This window comes from Etheostoma spectabile, chromosome 20 (assembly GCF_008692095.1).
Source record: "Etheostoma spectabile isolate EspeVRDwgs_2016 chromosome 20, UIUC_Espe_1.0, whole genome shotgun sequence".
Lineage (NCBI taxonomy): Eukaryota > Metazoa > Chordata > Actinopteri > Perciformes > Percidae > Etheostoma > Etheostoma spectabile.
In genome coordinates, this window is record NC_045752.1 from 21,206,133 (window position 1) to 21,225,212 (window position 19,080).

A 19,080-nucleotide genomic window follows, 5' to 3' on the forward strand; every position below is an offset into this window, starting at 1 on the left:
TCCATCTGGCCTTAAGGACTACCGCCCAGTGGCTCAGAGTCGTGTCATCTACAGAGGTTTTCTGATGACTCTGCAGTTGTTGGGTGTAAAAGGGATGGACAGGAGGGGGAGTACAGGGCACTGGTGGACGACTTTGTGGAGTGGTCTGGTATGAACTGCCTGCTGCTGAACGTTGATAAGACCAGAGAGATGGTGATTGACTTCAGGAGGAAGGGAACGGCTCCGCAGCCCCTTTGCATCCTGGGAGGTGACGTGGACATGGTGGAGGATTACAGATACCTAGGTGTCAACATCGACAGCAGGCTGAACTGGAAGATCAACAGCACTGCTGTTTACAAGAAGGGGATGAGCAGACTATTTCCTGAGGAAGCTGAGATCCTTCAACGTGTGCAGCAGATGTTGGAGATCTTCTATCAGTCTGTTGTGGCCAGTGCTCTTGTTCTCCTCCGCCATCTGCTGGGGCAGCAGCATCGAGCCAACGACACAAACGACGAACAAAGTGATCAGGAAGGCTGGCTCCGTGATCGGCTGCAAACAGACACTTTTGAAGCTGTGGTGGAGAGGAGGTCACTGAACAAACTGTTATCTATCATGGATACCCTGACCACCCTCTCCCCCCCACATGTCCACCAGGAGCACTTCTCTAAGAGGCTCCGCAGCTTCGATGTCGCTCGCCGCTACAGGAAATCATTCCTACCACAAGCAATAACACTTTTTAACACGTCATCACTGGGTGCTAGATAGACTTTTGGGCACCACACTACTGCACTAATGCAACCTGCACATTTGGTTTATTTACATTTACATGTAGCATACATTTTAACATTTTAACAATTATTTAAGCAGTTGCCACATTATTGTTTCCCCATCCTGTACATATTCAATATTTTGTTCTTTTTTACTTTATTCACATTATTATTTCATGTATATTGTATGTATATTTTTCCTAGTATTTCATTTATATTTATATTCTGTGCTTTGTGACTGATTTTGCTGCTGCAACACCGAAATTTCCCATTTTTCTTGGGATCAATAAACATCTATCTATCTATCTATCTATCTATCTATCTATCTATCTATCTATCAGATCCATCTCCATGACAACTGAACCAACTCCATGTGCTGATGCAGACCATGTAATACGGTTGAAAGCCACCAGGAAAACGCAGAGAAATGGACGTTGAGTTGGGATTGTTTGGTCAAATTACTGTACCGACGCTCAAAAACGAAGTGTGATGATTTATTTCAAACCTCCCTGTGAATAATTCATAGGTGATAAAGGCTTTAGTAAAAATGACAGGTTCATTAATCTAAGCTTAACATTTCCTCACATTATGTCATATTGATATGAATATTGATATGATATGGGAATAACGTATTTTCTCTCCCGTTGGTCCAAAAGCGACGCTTGGTCCGGTGCTTTTGGCGTTTGTTATTGACGCAAAAAGTCTCTTTTAAACATGCTTGGTCAGGACTCTTGGTCTCACTTATTGACGCTCATGGGACTCTTGTCCAGCCCTTTGGCGTCAAATTTGCTTGGTCGGGACTATCGGGGTCCCTTTTTGATGCTCAGGTTTAGGAAATGAACGTGGGTTAGGGTTACAGAATGTACGTTTTAGTGACAAAAACCCTGGTCACCTGAGTGAAAGTCCTGTGTTGTTTGACCCATCCACGACCCCAAAGAAACCTCCTTACGAAGATTTTCGGTCTTTGATACTACTCGCTACCGTTGTCTCTTTTAATACTACGTCATCTTACAGGTTGTTATAAATCCTTACTAATAATGTTTGTACTGCAGATGCAATATGCAAAGTATGCTTTTCTGGTAGTTCCAATTTTCACGTCCCTCCAAATGCCAAGTAAGCAGACCTTAAACGCTGTAGCAGTAGTGGAAGGGCAGTGGGAGTAAGCTTGTCTTTTATTCTCCTTCTGCTTGCTCTTTAAACAGAGTGTGTGCCTGTACATTTGTGTGAATAGGCTGTTGAGGTAGGCTTTTGTTTTGAGAGCGCTGTCTCTCAGAGATCACTGCCTATCAGACAATCAGATGTGCTCACCCTTATCCCCTTATCACCCTTGGCAGTGGATAACAACATCATATCTTGGTAGAAGACAGACAAAAAAACGAATTGCCCTCCGTGCATTCTAATCTTATTTTCTTCTGGTGAGTGAGAAATAATTTGAGGAGAGAGCATCCCTCAATCCCTGAAGATGTGAGAGATGCCCATGCCATGGAAACAGACGCACAGGGAGGTGGAGGGGGACAATGGATAAACCAAAAAAAAAATGATGAAAAACAGAAAGGGAGGGGGGGGGAAACAGACGGCGGATTTTGAAATTGCCTCTTGCCAACCCAGCTTATTATATTTCACATCTCATTATGTGGCATGCCTTTCCTAGAGATGGTTGTTTGTCACCTGCTTTGACTGGAATAACAATGACGGAAAGCTTCTATTTCTGCTTCATTTGCCGAGAGAAAAGACACACAGGAACTTGTTCCTGCACTGCCACTGATACCATTACGGACCAACCAGGACACCTCCACCGGACAAACAAAGTACACACTGTGCCTTTGTCCTGACACTGTTTAGCAGCTCAGGCTTCCTGAAGCTAAGCTGTAAGGCAACTGTCTCAGGGGAACATTGTTCTCTCACTGTAAGTGAATTGTGGGAATATCAACCTCGTTATAAATTCTCTCATCATTGACATCGTTAGTCAAAACCAGGGGTTTAAAGTGGGCCCGAACGATCCGGAACAGTGTTTTGGCACCATCGATTAACAAGTAAATTGATCTAATTGTTGGTTGTCTTACATCAGTTTTCCCGTTCTTTTGAAATAACTCCAAATATCCATCGGTTGAACAGGTGAAGACCGTGTTGTCGGTAGTCTTGAGAGAAGAGTGTCCTGCCCAGCAAATCTTGGCTGGGCTCTATTAGCGAGATCCAGTATATCAGGTGCTTTAATAGGCTGACATTGTTGGCCCCCCTCAGACAAAATCAAGACAACTGTGCCTCACGTGCATGGATTCAATGAGTTATGCTGGGGGCAACAACTTGAGCTGTATTTTTATTTATTTATTTTTTGCCTATTTTTGTTTACATTTTAGCTTTTTAGCTTTTCAGCTCCATTAAAAGTGCGCAAACTTAGTCATTGGTAGTTCCTGTTTGAAATGTACTGATGAATGTACATTATACTGTCACAGTTTGTTATACAAGGCAATGGGGAAAGGACCTAAATGCCCACTAAGCAGACATTATGTAACTAAAAAGGGAAATTGGAGAAATCCTCAGTTTGTGTCAGTCGTACAGACCCTAAAAATAGGCGTATCATGTCGTTGTGTTCCGATTTCACTTAAGCTTGAAACGCTGAGTAACAGGAGAGGGCATGAGTGCTCTGTCTACATGTAAAATAAGTCATTTAAAATGATCCCAATCTTATAAATAGACAAATACATAAATCCATACTTTGTAAGGCAAAATCTGAAACACATTTATTTGGGCTTTGTTCTTACGGGACAGTTATGGCCATATTCATATTTTTAATAATGTCAAAAGTATTCATTTTTTTAATGGAAAAAAAAGGTTTGCAATATTTCTGCATGTTTTCTAATTTCTGGCATTTCTACCTATGTGTTTCAATATATTATTTTAAAATGCATTTAAAACCAGGTGGACAGACACCTAAAGACTATGTAAAGAGTAAGACACACACAGTACACCCTGTTCTTCTTTTCCTCCACTTGTATTGATTGTGGCACAATGTTTGACTTCTGCAATAAAAAGCTGAAAGCAGAGCAAGCTGATAATTTGTCTCAGTCTCATTTGTCAGATTAAAGTCATCCCTTGCTCCCAGTGCTGATAGGTACGATAAACAAAAGGTGCTCTACGTGTTGACTGATTGACAGATGGGCTCCAGATGTGGAAATGCTCCTCTAGATATTCCTCCAGGGAAGGTGGGACCTTAGCAACATAGCTAGTCCCCGAGCCGTGTCCTGTCTGATGGACGGCTGTGTGAGAGTGGTAATGAACTTCTTCTCCACTTGAGGAGAAGCACTGTCAGATTGTCTGTCAGTATTTCGCCCAGCGGCTCCAACAGATTGAAGGAGACAAAGGCGTTGGGCTGCTTTTGTCCTTCTAGTGAGAAAATCTGGGTGGCTCAGATTGTGAAAGAAGCAGACGATGTGCAAGTTTCTTTTGTATTGTCGAATGTGGCTATTTTTCACACCTCATTGCACAGTAATTTGATGAGCTCTGTGTGTAGCCTGAAGGGGCTCAGCTGTTTGGAGAGTATTACCCATGGATGTTACGGTGCCAGCACAGCGTCCCTAACTCAAAGCAAACCTGCCCAACAAGCTCTCCCATTAGGCATATTTTTTTTTATCTTATTTTATTTTATCAGATGCTTATTTTATGGTTCAGTACAGCACATTTCAACACAAGTCATTACATAATTCATCTGCTTTATCTCTTCATTAAAATCACACAGAAACCAAACAATCTACAGGCTGTTTAAAAGTCTGCAATCACACTGATAACTTACTATCTTACATCAGAGCTTCGAAGGTATTTCAGATTGAGTATGCTTAATTGTCATGGAGAGGGCTCAGTTGTTAAAACATGGTCTAAGTTTGGAAGTCTCATGGCAACAGCTGTACACTACCGGTCAAAAGTTTGGGGTCACTTAGAAATTTCGATGGCACTCCATTATTGACAGAATACCAGCTGAGATCAGTTGTAATGTTAAACTGCTGTCCTGGCTAAAAAAAACAATGCATTATGTGCTTAGATAATTGCAAAAGGGTTCTTCTCAGTTAGTTTTTTAAACTGATATCAGATTAGTAAACAGAATGTGTATTTGGAACATTGGATGAATGGTTGTTGATACTGAGCAATGTAGATATTGAAGATTGTATTGTAAGATCAGCCACCCACTCAGATCAGCTGGTATTATGTCTATAATGTAGTGGAATGGTCATTTATAAGTGAGCCCAAACTTCTGACCGGTGGTGTATATAAGAGCAATAGTAACGCCAGTCTTGGACACTAGTAGATTTATTTATTTGATTAGGACAATGCACATTAATCAACATTTCTGTAAATACACCAGTGTTAGCCAGTCAGTTCATTTTCAACTAGCATGCATGTGTTTTATGGTGGGAAGAAACCGGAGCAACCCCATGCAGAAACAGGGAGAACATTCAAACTCCACACAGAAAGGATCAGAACAACTTGGATTTGAACCCAGAACCTTGTAACTGTGAGGGAGGAGTGTTAATCCCTAAACCACCGTGTTTCCCAGTCTTTGGTGTAACCATATGTGAATCTCCTTTCTTGATCTTTCTCCAGCGGTCTACTTACTCCTGGTCCTGGACCTTTGACCTCTTCCTATTCAATGATTAGAATCCCGCCCCAACTCAACACCAGGATTGACATCTGTAAATCAGTGGGGACCACCAGGAGCAGTCAGAACGTCTAACCAGTGTCTTCAAGTCTCAAGGAGTCAGCACTTAGCACAAATTATTCAAATCACTATGTATAGCTCTCATACTGAATATAAACTACGGAACCCCCGAGGTGACATAGAGGGGAAAAGAAATCCATAAAATAAAATAAATTCCAGTTGTTTTGTTTCTTCTGCTGGCAAATCTTGTGCCAAGCACCTTTTCAACAGGCTCTACAATTCCCCATTTCTCTTTGAAGTGTTTTTTTTGTTTAGCTTCTGAATTTAAGGGTGTGAATGGGGTTTTCCAACTTTTGTAAAGATTTTTCTATTCGGTTCTTATTTTCTGTCCCGTGGAGATAAGCACTGCAGAGCTGCCTTTTTAGCTTGACTATGAATCTCCAAAAACACTTCTTCCATGAAGGAAACACAACCTTTTAACAGTAGATTGACTTAATCCAGCTGCTTTTAGTTGTACAACAGCAGAGGCACACATATGTGCAGTGCTCCTGTTGGACCTTTTTTACAGAGGACATGTGGCTACCTCGTCTTCATTAACCGCAGGACATTTTAGCTGTCTCCTCTACATTAGTGGTCAGTGCCTCTCTAATGCTACTTAAATATACATCACGATCAACCTGTTGGTCAATATACTCAATGTGTTTTGTGTTCAAGTGTTTCCTAAAACCAGAAAACGTACCAAACACACAGCCACATCCAGTCTGAGTACATGTAAGGCTTAGATTTTTTTTCCAGCTGAGAAACCGTGAACTAATCGTAAATGCATAACAAGCATGTTTGAACTAGATAACTCAGCCTGACAAACAAAACACTTCATGTTCAAGGAGAAACTTCAAGCACTAATGAAGCAACCTTGCCCTGACTTCAGCAACACGAGGACTCTCCTTGACCTTACCAACCTTGATGTTGTACACTGTGGTTTGGATGAAAGTGTACATGTTGTGGAGCAGGGTGTTTGTAGGATGTGCCAAACACAAAATACGCCTTAAAAAGTTCATCAAAAGCAACAAGAGAAGACGTTGACCTGCAAGGTATGCCATGAGATAGGGCTGTGGGCTAGTAGTCATAGCATCGAAGGGCTCTCGAATGTTTGTTCCAGTCTGCGAAGACAAACGAGGAGAAAACTCTAGTTAATAGCCAATTAGTTGTAGAATATGCAAAAAGAGCTAATTCACTACTAGTATTGAATATGAACATTATATGAATATTCATACTCTAATATTAGGTTTTTCATACCACAAAATTCCGCTTGGGATGCGGAAACCTTTCCTGGTCTCTTCCGACCCCTGAGCAGAGGGTAAAATCAGGTGTAGCAGCCGTAAAACCCATGACAGATCGCTGTCCCATTCTGTAACAACACAACTTCACTGTTTTCACACTTCAGTTATGTTGTTTTCTTCACAAAAGACCCCCCACACAGACAGCAGTTCTATATAGATATAGATAGAAGTTCTCCAATTAAAACAGCCACAGGGCTGAGTCAAACCTCAAAAGCTTTGGTCAATATACTGCTACAGAACGTCCTTGTAAATATGTCTCACATCCAGCTTCTTTGTATTATTTTGATATGTAAATGTTCACACATAATGTTGGTATATTTAGTGCAATAGAACACAAAAAGTTGGCTTCCTTGTAGCTTAGCAAAGTCAACATCCAATTCAGTGCCATCCGCAGGAGGATCAGCTGCCAGCAAGAGTCCTTCATTCTCACATGTGGATGGAAGCTTTCTGCATTGTTTGATGATGATCTTTTTCTTGAATGTGACTGGCCACCTTTCCAGAAGCTTGGTTGAGGTATCCTCTTCAAACATTAAATCCTGTTCAACCTGGAGTGGGGTGGTGTTGGTGACCACTTCAGTTATTTGATAGCCAATCAAAAGTTATTGGGTGCTAGTTATTGGAGTATCTCTACAATGTCTTACAAAACAATTCAGTTGTTGACAGTATGTTGCTTGGCTGCTGGGAGTAGAGGATCATGTTGCGGCAATACACAAACTTTTCATTTTCTTCTTGATTGTGTCCTCAGCAGCAGAACGTTTCATCAGTGAGATTGCTTTGTTTCCACATGAAGCTCCATGAAGTGTTTTCTTTATTTTCTGAGCCCAGAAACCTCTGACATTGATGTTGATGTCCAGTATTCCTGAGAATAAAAACTGCTAAAACTGAAACTGCATTTGCCTTTCATCGTGTATAGAAATAAACTGCCTCTCCTTTCAGTTAGCCAATAATAGCATCGCTTTTGCTGATCTCAGGCTCATATAGAGTTGATTGACATCCGAGTGGACCGAACATGTCTAAATAACAACCCACTCTGCAACACATCATGAAGATTCAGGTCTTTTTAGTAACTTTGGAATAAAAGATAGGACAGACAAGTAGTGTCATTAAAACTGTTGACTACATGATGTATAGTACTGACATCTTTCCAAGTAATCACACTGATATAACAGTGCTACGGAACAGTGCAGGGACAATACACACACACACACACACACACACACACACACACACACACACACACACACACACACACACACACACACTATGCCACTAAACTCAGAAAAATAGCATCACAGATGTTCCCTCCTCCACTTAACACTTTACTCAGCAGTTTTTTTTCTTTCATTGAGTTTTAAACGAGCAGCCGCATGGAGGTAAATGCCAGCTCCCACCTGCACCCTCGAATTTCTGCTATTCCAAACACATAACAATAACAGCTTGGCTACTTAGAACCGGCTCGGTACAATCTCATCCCATAATAGAGGCAGGGGTGACAATGGTGATAGATCTGCCCCAGCATATTTAAAAGGCAAAGGAGGGGCCATTATCTGGGAGAGTTTAACTAAAGAGTTCCAGTTAGCTAGAGGCTATCCAGTCACTGCAGAATATATTCATTAATCGTAGCAAAAGCATTTCACAGCCACAATGTAAGAGACGGAAGGGAGGGACGTGAGGCTGTCAGGGTTCCAAAAAACTTATATCAATGTGTATGACTGAACTGGGACACTATTCTATTAATGAAAAGGAAGGAATAGACGTGTTTAAGCATTATTGCCCCATAATGCTGAACGCTATCTGGGATTTATCTTTCTCAACCACTCAAATGGCTCCCCGGGTGCAGAGCACACCCAGATAATGCCAGCAAGGAAGCAGGAAACCAATAATTCTGGCTGTGCTGTGGAGCTCAATTGGATTTACTGTCAAGCTTCTTCATCAGTTTAATAAAGTCCCTCTCACCATCCTTCTATCCCAAATCCCCGGCGTCTGTGTACCTACAACCCCACCAGCCTTAGTTAAGAATGTCACTGAAGGACCTGTCTTTACTGTTACTGTCATTGAAACATATCTTCTCAAGAAAGCATTTTACTTAATGTATTTAATAGGTTTTCTTCTTAACTATTTATTGACCTTAATCTTTTTATTTTTTAATTATTGACTTTTAATTGAATTATTATATGCTCTGTAGCACTCTGAGATTGCTGAAATGTAAAGTGCAATACAAATAAAATGTATTATTATTATTATTATTATTATTATTAATTAGGTCTCATGAAAGTCTTTTTTGAACTGTCTCATGGAAGGAGTTGTAATCATTGTCAGATAAAAGTTTTTCAGTGTTTGTTTCAGATTCGGAAAGGATGGGGAAAGTATGGTACTTTGAATAAAAGTAATATTTGAATGTAATCCGAGAGACTCAGTACTGGGAATAACGGCGTTACTTTTTCAGTAATGAGTAATTAATTTATTACTCTTCCCATCTTAATAACGCTGTTACCGCTACTGCCAAATAATGTGGCGGGTTACTATAACTGAAGCTGTTTTTTCATCAGACCAACTAGATCTCTGAGCCGAGAAGCAAAGACTTTTTTTCACTGTTCTTCCTCGGTTAGTGGGCCGTGCACGAGACAAGCGCATAAATGCTGACGATTGGCTGAGGTTGAGGAAACTTTCATGGTAAGCCAATCAGATGTAGAGTTGGGCGGGTGTTCAAAAGCACTCATAGTCGGACACACAACGAACACCACAAGAGAGTCAGTCAACGAGAGACAGTAATGGCGAGCCCAAATAATCCAAAGGTAGCCTTCACTAAATGGAAGTGAAGCCATTACTTTTCCCTCCAAGAAATTAAAGGTTTCTGTTAATAATGTATTGTTTTAAGTGTCCATTTCATTATAATATTCAGATGTACTTTAAAGTAACGCAATAGTTACTTCTATAACTTGTAACTGAGTAACTACTTTAGTTACTTTTTGGAAGCAGTAACTAGTAACTGTAACTAATTATTTTTTTAAAGTAACTTTCCCGACACGGGTGAGATTACATGATAGATACTGTATTTGGGCATTTTTCAGATTAAGGGCCAAATTGGGATTGCTACAATTTAAATAATTAAAATTCCAAATTTGACTAAATGGTATACATCAAATTATCAATCATTTAGTCAGGAGTGAGACCATGAAATAAGGAAATTTGTAGGGGAATTTAATACATTTTTGCCATTTTGTTAACTATGTCAAGTAAATGACATAGTCATCATCAAATATATGTAAAAAAAAACATGTTGTGGTTTCACATGGAATATATTTTATCTTGAACTTAATGGGATTGCTGATTTTTACTTGCAAGATGAAGTATCTAATTATCTAATTCATCGATCTTGCCAGGATTGTAATATAAGCTTATTTTAAGTAAATGCCATATATCAAAACTGTTTTTAATACAGTGATCATTTAGACTGTCTAACATTGTCAAAAATATATAATTGCCGGATGTTTTTGGAATTTATACAAAATTATTGGCAAAAATATGTATGTGATGGTGATGACATTGTAGTTCTGGTAATGGCAGTTTTGTTGCGGTGACAACAAATCACTGACCGTTACCTATTGTAATTCAAGAACCTAAGTGACTTCCGACCAACAACAAAAAAACAGCTAGTCAACATCAAAACATAGTTTAATCTGATTATGGAAGACCAAACATAACTGTGTTCCTTGGGAACAGGATTGGTTAATTATAGTCTAAACAGACTATTTAATCATTTTATAGCAATGTTGAATAAAAAAAAAAAAAACTGAAACAGAAGGGCAGTTAAGAACAGGTAAAATGCTGAAATAACACAATATTCATGTAAAGTATCCCAACCAACCAGAATCTAATCTGAAATTTTACTTTTTGTAAAGCAATTGCTTAAAACCTCTTCCACAAAACCATCCTCTCAGCCATCATGGACAACACTTTATTCCACACAGAGACATCGAGCATCATGTGCCTCTTGGTGACTGGTTTTGGCTCTGGCACGAGCCCCAGGAAATCTTCATGCCTGTGCCACAGGATGTCGTCTTTCAGAGTCCAAAAAAAATAGTTAACCGCTATGATACACATTTTTTTCAAGTGGACACCCGGGTAAGCCTCCCCATCGTAACAGACCCCGCATTATTCTCCCATCAAAGACATGGTTATTTCAGGCGTTGTACTGAGCATCCATCCATTGGCATGGCTCTGTCTTCATAGTGGTTTTCTTTTTTTCTGTGCTTTGTTGAGGACCACACACTCAGCAACAAAGCAGAGGCAATCTTCAGGAGTTTAGGATTAACTAGTTGATGTGGCCGGACTTGGTGGTCAAAGTCTACACAAAGCACAACAGTAATTATAATTTCACACAACAAAATAAGAAAGAAAACTGGTGTAACTGGTGTACTGCTGGTGTGGTGTGTGCTAAAGCTTACCTGGTGGATTTTCACTGTACCACATACAGTTTCAAGCTGGTCTGGTATAGCTCTGTCATTTTCTCATTTTCTGTGATGCAGAAGAGCTTGATTTTTGACTTCTCTTCTATCAGCTTCTCAAAGAACATCCTCCCATCTGGAATGTCTGTTCCACCTGCAACAAGACCATCTGCCCTCCGTTTTAAGGCTGCGCCAACTCCATCAGCTGCACACTTTCCATGACCTTCCTCTAGGAAATTCCATGTGTCTTTGTAAATCCTAGCGGAAATGGAACAGAGATCAGACAGAAGAAGTATTTCTTTGAATGATACTGCGTCATTGGTCCATCACTTTTCATGTGTCGTGTGTTCAGAGACGGGATGAGCTCTCTGAAGTGAGAGTACGGGGATCACATGTGTCCATATAGCTGGGCATCATGTTCCATCAAAGTGAACACTGAATAGAAAGATTAAGCACCATCAACCGTATAAGAAACTTTCCATTCCCCACGGGAAAGCTAGTGTTAGTTTAGATAACAGCTCATTCAGCTAACCACTAGCTGAGACAGCATGTACAAGACCCTCAAAACTGAAAATAACAATTAGTCAGTTCTACTTTACTTGTGCTCATTTAAAATACAATCACTCAATACTTGTCTTTATTACTACTGTAAAGTCTTAATTTATCTGTAGCCTTCTTTTTCCACTGTTTAATTTGAGTAACGTTAATTTAGACTGAATCAAGCTGTCAGCTAGTGGTTGGCCAAAATAGCTGGTAGCTAAACTAGCATCAACTTCCCGGTGGAGGCTAACTGTTCTCTTAGCTAATACAAGAAAAAAAAGTCGTCCATGTTATGCCCGCTTTTCAAGATTTGAGCTATGTTTCTTGGAAGACCTGTTTGTGATTACAACCTCCTTTCTAAGTTGTGCTTCTGGTGAATACAGTTGTACTTCTTTAGAGTTTTCACAGTGTACGACTTCCATCAATTGGACCTCTTCCTGGTTTCCCATTGTGCAAAAGAGATGAAATATTCAGATTATGTTCACCTAGATAGTGAGATTTATTTATTTTGCAATTCTGTCAACCATCAACCAGTATGACAAATGTTCTATTTGGTCATTGTTGTGAAACAATGATCAAATAGAACAATTACGATTAATTCATTAATTACGATTACGATTGTTTTGTGGTTTGAGTCCTACCATCTACGGGCTTGACCTCTGTGAGTAGAATCTGAAAGCAGTGGCGAGCTTGGAAAACAAAGCGACATGAAGCAGGGTTCAGTTCCCAATGTTCTAAAGGTTTAATAAGACACACAAGCATAAACAGCACATATGTTCTAACAATCGCTACATTCATTAAGTCACATTTAGTAACATAAGAAAGAGCGTCAGGGTGGGCAGAAAGATTGTCTCAAAGCTCTGATCAATCTTTAGGAAGGAAAACAGAGTTACAATTTATGACACAAATAAACGGTTGAGAACGACTTTCCTCAGAGTTCTCACAGAATGGAATGTGGAATGTAACATGTTAGGCTAACGATATATCCATTAGCTAAAATCAGCCATTAACAATGGCCCGGCCCCTGGATCAGTCATGCTCCATTGGTAAGGATAAGTACTGTTTGTGTTTCTCTGAACTTATTGATTCATTACTGTTGTGCTAGATCCACACACAAAAAAGCATGAAGAGGAAAAATATCTTCAACAAATCTACAAAAAGTCATTCAAATGTGTTGCATCCTGGCTTCGTAAACTACACAAACTGTGGTAAATCCTGTTTCTATTTCTGTCTGTTTCATCTTGTTAATCAACTGCAATGATCAATAGCGTGGCAGACCTTCTTTTAATTCGACATCAAGTTTCCAAGGGGACTATATATCAGTGTAATCAACTTGGAAGAGAAGCCGACAGAGAACAGAGGGAAGGCCGCCTCTCCTTAATGTTAATGAATCAGGCAAGTTGCTTGTAACACATCACAGCGTAATTAAATGATACGGGCCAAGCATCGACGAGGACAGGGTATGTAAGATGTACTACTTAATGTGACCAGGCAAATCCAAGCGCCGTATTGATCAACCGCTTAATGTTCTCAGGCTCAGTCTCAACCCTCGACCTCCATTTCATTTTCCAGTCATTACCGTCGGCTAGCAGGATTTAGTGCAGCTGCAGGCAATACGATGATACACCCAGAGATGGGAAAAAAAGCAAATAAAAGAGAAAGGGTAAAAAATCAGAGGTATGTTGTCACCTTTATCCTTCTCCTCCCAGGTTCAAATCAATGAGCTTTGCTAATGGCTAAATGCTAAATATACCTTTCTACTGCCGTCAAGAGAGCATTTCATCCCGGCCCCGTTCCATCAGGCCAGGCCTCCAAAGCAGCTAGGTCGACAGACACTTCGGAGCCCCCGGGCAGATACATATTGAAAGTCCATGATTTGGGTTGGTGGAGGGCACAAGATGGAAGGTTTAGGGCTGAGGGTATGGGGGAGAGAGACAAGAAAGGAAAGGTATTGATTTGTACTCCCATTTAGAAAGTTCAACTACAGTGACTTCTTGGCTCTGCATGGAACAATATGATGAGTGGAGATCAATGAGGGGTCAGAAAGGGAGCTACTTTTAAGAGAGACTAAGGAGACAACTGTGTGTGTGTGTGTGTGTGTGTGTGTGTGTGTGTGTGTGTGTGTGTGTGTGTGTGTGTGTGTGTGTGTGTGTGCTTGTACACAGGTAAGAGCACTGAGTCCTGAGAGAGTTACTAAGCTAAATTCATTAATTTCACTAGTCTTTCTCATCAATAGAAGTTGGATTACTTAAGGCCCACCAGGGGCAAGTCCAAGGGACCCCGAAGTAGCTATTATTCACTGGACAGTACTCTGCTACTACTAGAGTAGCATCCACATTCACTTCAAATATATTTTTTTAATATTTTCCCAACTAAGAATTTATTGTTTTGTATAGTTGAATAGTTGATTGGTCAAGTCCTGCCTATCGTCAACTGATCGACCATGTTGTCAGTTGTATTTTTGCCCACACTGTTTAAAGCTATAGTCTGTAGTTTCTGTCTCCCCCATGAGGAAGTGTAAGTAACGACAGCAACACTGTAAGCGCAGCCACGTGATACAAGCCTAACGTGACCGCTAGTAAACAAGGACGACACAGAGAATTAAAAAAAAACTAATTATCTTCACTTGATTTTCTGCATATGAAAGTCGCTGAACAACACAAGTTTCTGAACATAGCCATACTGAGAAATACAGAGAGAGTTGTGTGGAGCTGATAGGCTCAATTAGCTTTTTATGAACTCATTTGGCGATGGCTTGAATTTAACGGACATGCATTAATATCAAAAAGTGCATCCTTAATCAACATCATTAATACTTCAGAAATCATGATGATTCAAATACCTTAAGTGATGCATTAATTAAGGTATGGTTCCTGCATTAAAGGTGCTCTAAGTAATGTTGGGTTACTTTACTTCTTGTTGACGTTCAAAGTATTTATAAACAAAACAAGACTAGCTCGCCCCTCCCTCTCCCTTCTGTGCTTCCACACACTAACCCCCCCAACCCCCAAATCCTTCTCTTTGGTTATTGGCTGGAACACTGGAACACTGGTCGTGTACGATTCGTGGTGCAGGTGGACAAAGTTTGTTTTTGTTGCTGTTTGTAGACCCTGGGCTGTCTACAGAGACCACGTTTTTTACAGTGTGTTCTGGGGACAGGCAGCTAGCAGATAGCGAGGAGATATTTTTTACAGTGTGTTCTGGGGACAGGCAGCTAGCAGATAGCGAGGAGATGTTTCTACAGTGTGTTCTGGGGACAGACAGCTAGCAGATAGCGAGGAGATGTTTCTACAGTGTGTTCTGGGGACAGGCAGCTAGCAGATAGTGAGGAGAGGTTTTTTACAGTGTGTTCTGGGGACAGGCAGCTAGCGGTTAGTGAGGAGATGTTTTTTACAGTGTGTTCTGGGGACAGACACCTAGCAGATAGTGAGGAGATGTTTGCTGTATGTGAGAACAAATGGTGTAGCCTAAAACAGGCGTGACATTGCTTAGAGCACCTTTAAGTCATGCCTGAGATACTGCTAATCCTTGTATATTACTAATAGTTCATGAAGTCATCTTTTTACATTAATGAAGTCATGCATGGATTCATAATAATTCATGTACCAATATTATAAAATGTTACCCCAAACTGAGTGCACTTTAATATATTTAAATATTTTCGTTATTGTGATATTCAACAATGCTATCACATATCGTATATTTTCCTCATATTGTGCAGCCCTAAGAGAAATGTTCAGAGAGACGCTTCAATGAAAATGTGTCCCCCAAACAATACAGATGAATAGCCCTGCTGTAAGCGTTGTGCAGTCCCATTTACCTGGGCTTAGCTGTGAACATCCTTTTTCATATTCAGTGTAAAGAGCCATTACCCCTCCCACTGCTAACTTGTGATCACAAAACATTAGGACATACATTTTTAGATTGCAAATGTCTTATATAACACTGTGGAGCAGATACAGTTACCTAAGCCTTAACAGAATCGCCTGAAGTGCAGCACACTTCTAAAACTGATTTTTTTTTCAACTTGCACAACTTTTTTTTAATGTGCAATCTTGAAATACATTTTACTTAGCTGAAGCCTTGCTGAATATAAAAAAAATAAAAAAAACATGGTGCTTTGAAAATACTCAAATTCACAACCATATCAGACAATGCAAAAACTCATCTCTGTGTCTGAAAGCACCTAACCCCAGACGGTTAACTATGTGTAGTACAATTAGTTTGCAGTAGTTGGATGATAGTTTAACTACATTCAAATCTCAATGGCTTTATCAGTAAACTACTTTTGGTCATGTAGTTAATAACAAACTACACATTTCCCATATTTTAGTATTTTCCTGATTCCACATCAACAACACACTACACCCTGGTCCCTCCTTAATCACACCCACGGGTATGCTTGATTCAAGTTTTCATTCTCAAGAGATCAAACACACCCAGCACATGGGCGGAAAGATTTGATATAAAGGTGTGTTTACATGCAGACATTTCAGTGTTTTAAAATGTGGGCTGATTGCGGAGCCCGGTGATGTATTGTGCATGTACAGAGAAACAAATCTACAGAGAAACAAGAGAAAATGTTGGTGCTTGTGTTTACATGATGCAGTGTTAAAATGTAGACTAGTATTAAAGACCACTGATGTATTTTGCATGTCTGTTCAAGATAATAAAGAAACAAAAGAGAACGTTTTTTTGTGTTTTGAAAAAAGTCCTTGTGACCGAAATTTTGACCTACGTGTGGAATTTTCTTGATTTTTGAAAAGGAAACATTTATTACAGTAAACATAGATGTTGTTGGGCGCCCAGATAGCTCAGTTGGTAGAGCAGGCCCCCATATATAGAGGTTTACTCCTCAACGCAGCGAGCCCGGGACTCACACATTCATACTGTTAAGAAATATAATATATTAATAATTAATATATTATTGATGAGCAGGTGAGAGACTAGAGTCCAATGAAGAATTAATAAAAGGTTTAATGAAACAGAACGATGAAAATGACATGACAAAGACAAATGTTTCACTGCAGCTGTCAGCGGACTGAATAACATGCCTCCTCTTCATCAATCAGTCCCGAATCATTGTAAATTTCAGAATTATATTCCCTGGACATGGGGGCGGTTCTATTTCACTAGGTTTATTTAAACCCATTCTCATTGGTGTGTCGTTGGCATGGCGACATGTTGACCGCATCTCAGTGGCCTCTTCGCTGTCCAATGAGTGAGGACATGGCTCTAAACTCTGCCCCTTTGGGATCAGTTTTGGTCACAGATCAAAAAGATTCTAGCGTGAAGATGTCAAATCTTTACATGTCTGCAGGGATAACATTTTATTTGTCCTCATCTTGTCTAAGACAACAGGGGGTTGGAGACAGAAGGTTATTTCCTGCTGTGTGGCAGAAGGTTTCTATCAATATGTTAAAGGTTTGGTTTTGATCTAATCTATCTGGCAGAGACAGAGGAAGAGAGGGGGGTGAGTAAGAGACAAAAGGACTTATCTTGACCTACTCTTCAGAGACCAAGAGTGAGAATAAAAACAGCACAATATGGAGTTAGACCTTAACAGGTATTAAAATCAATCATATATTTCTAACCTGGCTGCAGCATAGATAAAACAGAAATACATTGTTTTGATAACATAAGCAATGTTTTAACCTATTAAACCCCAAAAATACATATCAGCAATATGGTGTTTCCAAGGCAGCTGTCATGCCTGTCTTTGGATTTTGGGAGGAAGACAATGTTGACTCCACTCAGAAAGAACACAGTCAATGGATACAACCCTACGGCAGTGCCAAGCCAGAAGACCGTAACTCAGTGTTGGTCAAAAATTAGCTTTTGTCATTTTTTGGAACATTAAAGTTCTGCTTTATCATGTGGACATATATTTTGAGTCAAATGTATTGTTTTTGGGAGAAGATTCTGTGTTATCTTTGCCGTGACTTCAAAAGCCGTAGAGAAGCCAAGGCAAAGTTGGCTTTGTTTCATGGCGCTTCAGAATGCTAAAAAAAAAGGTACTCTGCCTTTGTTTAGCTGCCCATCAAAGCATGTGTGTGTTTACTTGTTTGTGTGTTTTTGTTTTTTGCTTTTATTGAAGAAAACGCTGCTGCTGTAATGACGAAATTTCCCCGTTGTGGGATGGATAAAGTATACTGTAATCTAATCTAAAAACAAAAGTTACTCTTTGCCATGCTGGCAAAGTTACAGGCGAGCTAATCCATAGCTATACAGTTAGTATATAGACAGTATATGTATCAATTATCGATCTCACAACACAACTTTTTACCTGAAGACAATAGCGTTGTGGAGAGTGAAACGGGAGACTAGAAAAAGGCGTTCAGGTGGTGTTTTGTTGGGATGGCTACAGAAAATTACAATAATAGGCTCCTGTTATCTAAAAGATTTTCAACGTAATGACTCAATATCTAAATGATTTTGACAATGTGGATGAGGTCGCTAAAATTGATCCGTAAATCCTTAGTCATTTGAGCCAGATTATAGGCTATATCTACCTCCCCCCCCCCCACCCCCGTTGTCAGATAGTCTGGTAGACCTGTTGCAGATCTAACGTTAAGTCACACTGGACACAAAACCCTGTTGAACCAGACAAAATGCCCTGCAGTATCAAGCACAATTTGTTTGGATACAAGCGTTACATTTTTGGAAGATAGACGAGGTTCTGAACACACACACACACACAAATACATTTACATACACACACACACACACACCGGACTGGGAAACATACCGCTATGCTTGTTACTGTAAGTAGGCTTCAATAAAACGTAACTGTAAATAGCCTATCAAGACCCACTCATCTGTCTAAAGGCATTACACATGTAGGAAGTGATATATTTCAATCTGATCTGTCTGGGCACTCCACTCTGGTCCACCGCGCTGTGTACACACACACACACAGCTCTACTCTAACCTGCTCTATAATATCTACATTTTGGCAAACAAGCTAAAACAAAAGCTATCTGTCGGTTTGTAGTCTTACTGTTCATCTTAGTTTGCCACAAATCTTGAATAATGGACAAATTCTTGTAAACTTAACTGCTGACTCAACTAACCATCCTCTCTGCTGGATCATGTATGGATGTATTATAAGACCAAAACAAACCAATGTGGCTACTTAATATGCACGTGAATGCCGCCGTCTTTATGTTCACATCGTCATTCTTGATGATGATGCTGGTTGTATTCTGGCCCTCTGCAAAATGCAATCGATGACCCCTGAACCTAGGAGTAGGTATAAATTAAGAAAATTTGCACAATAATGTGGTATTGGGCCTAGGCCCAAATATTATGGTATATTCACTCACTGACCACAATATGAGGAATACCAGTTATAC

At 40.0% G+C, this 19,080-nt stretch overlaps 1 long non-coding RNA gene across 1 annotated transcript in view; it reads right to left on the minus strand.

Annotated features, from left to right (window-relative positions):
- The window catches only part of LOC116669868 (uncharacterized), an 827,043-nt gene that overhangs the window by 602,450 nt on the left and 205,513 nt on the right, over positions 1–19,080 (minus strand). The gene's annotated exons all lie outside the window — the stretch shown is intronic.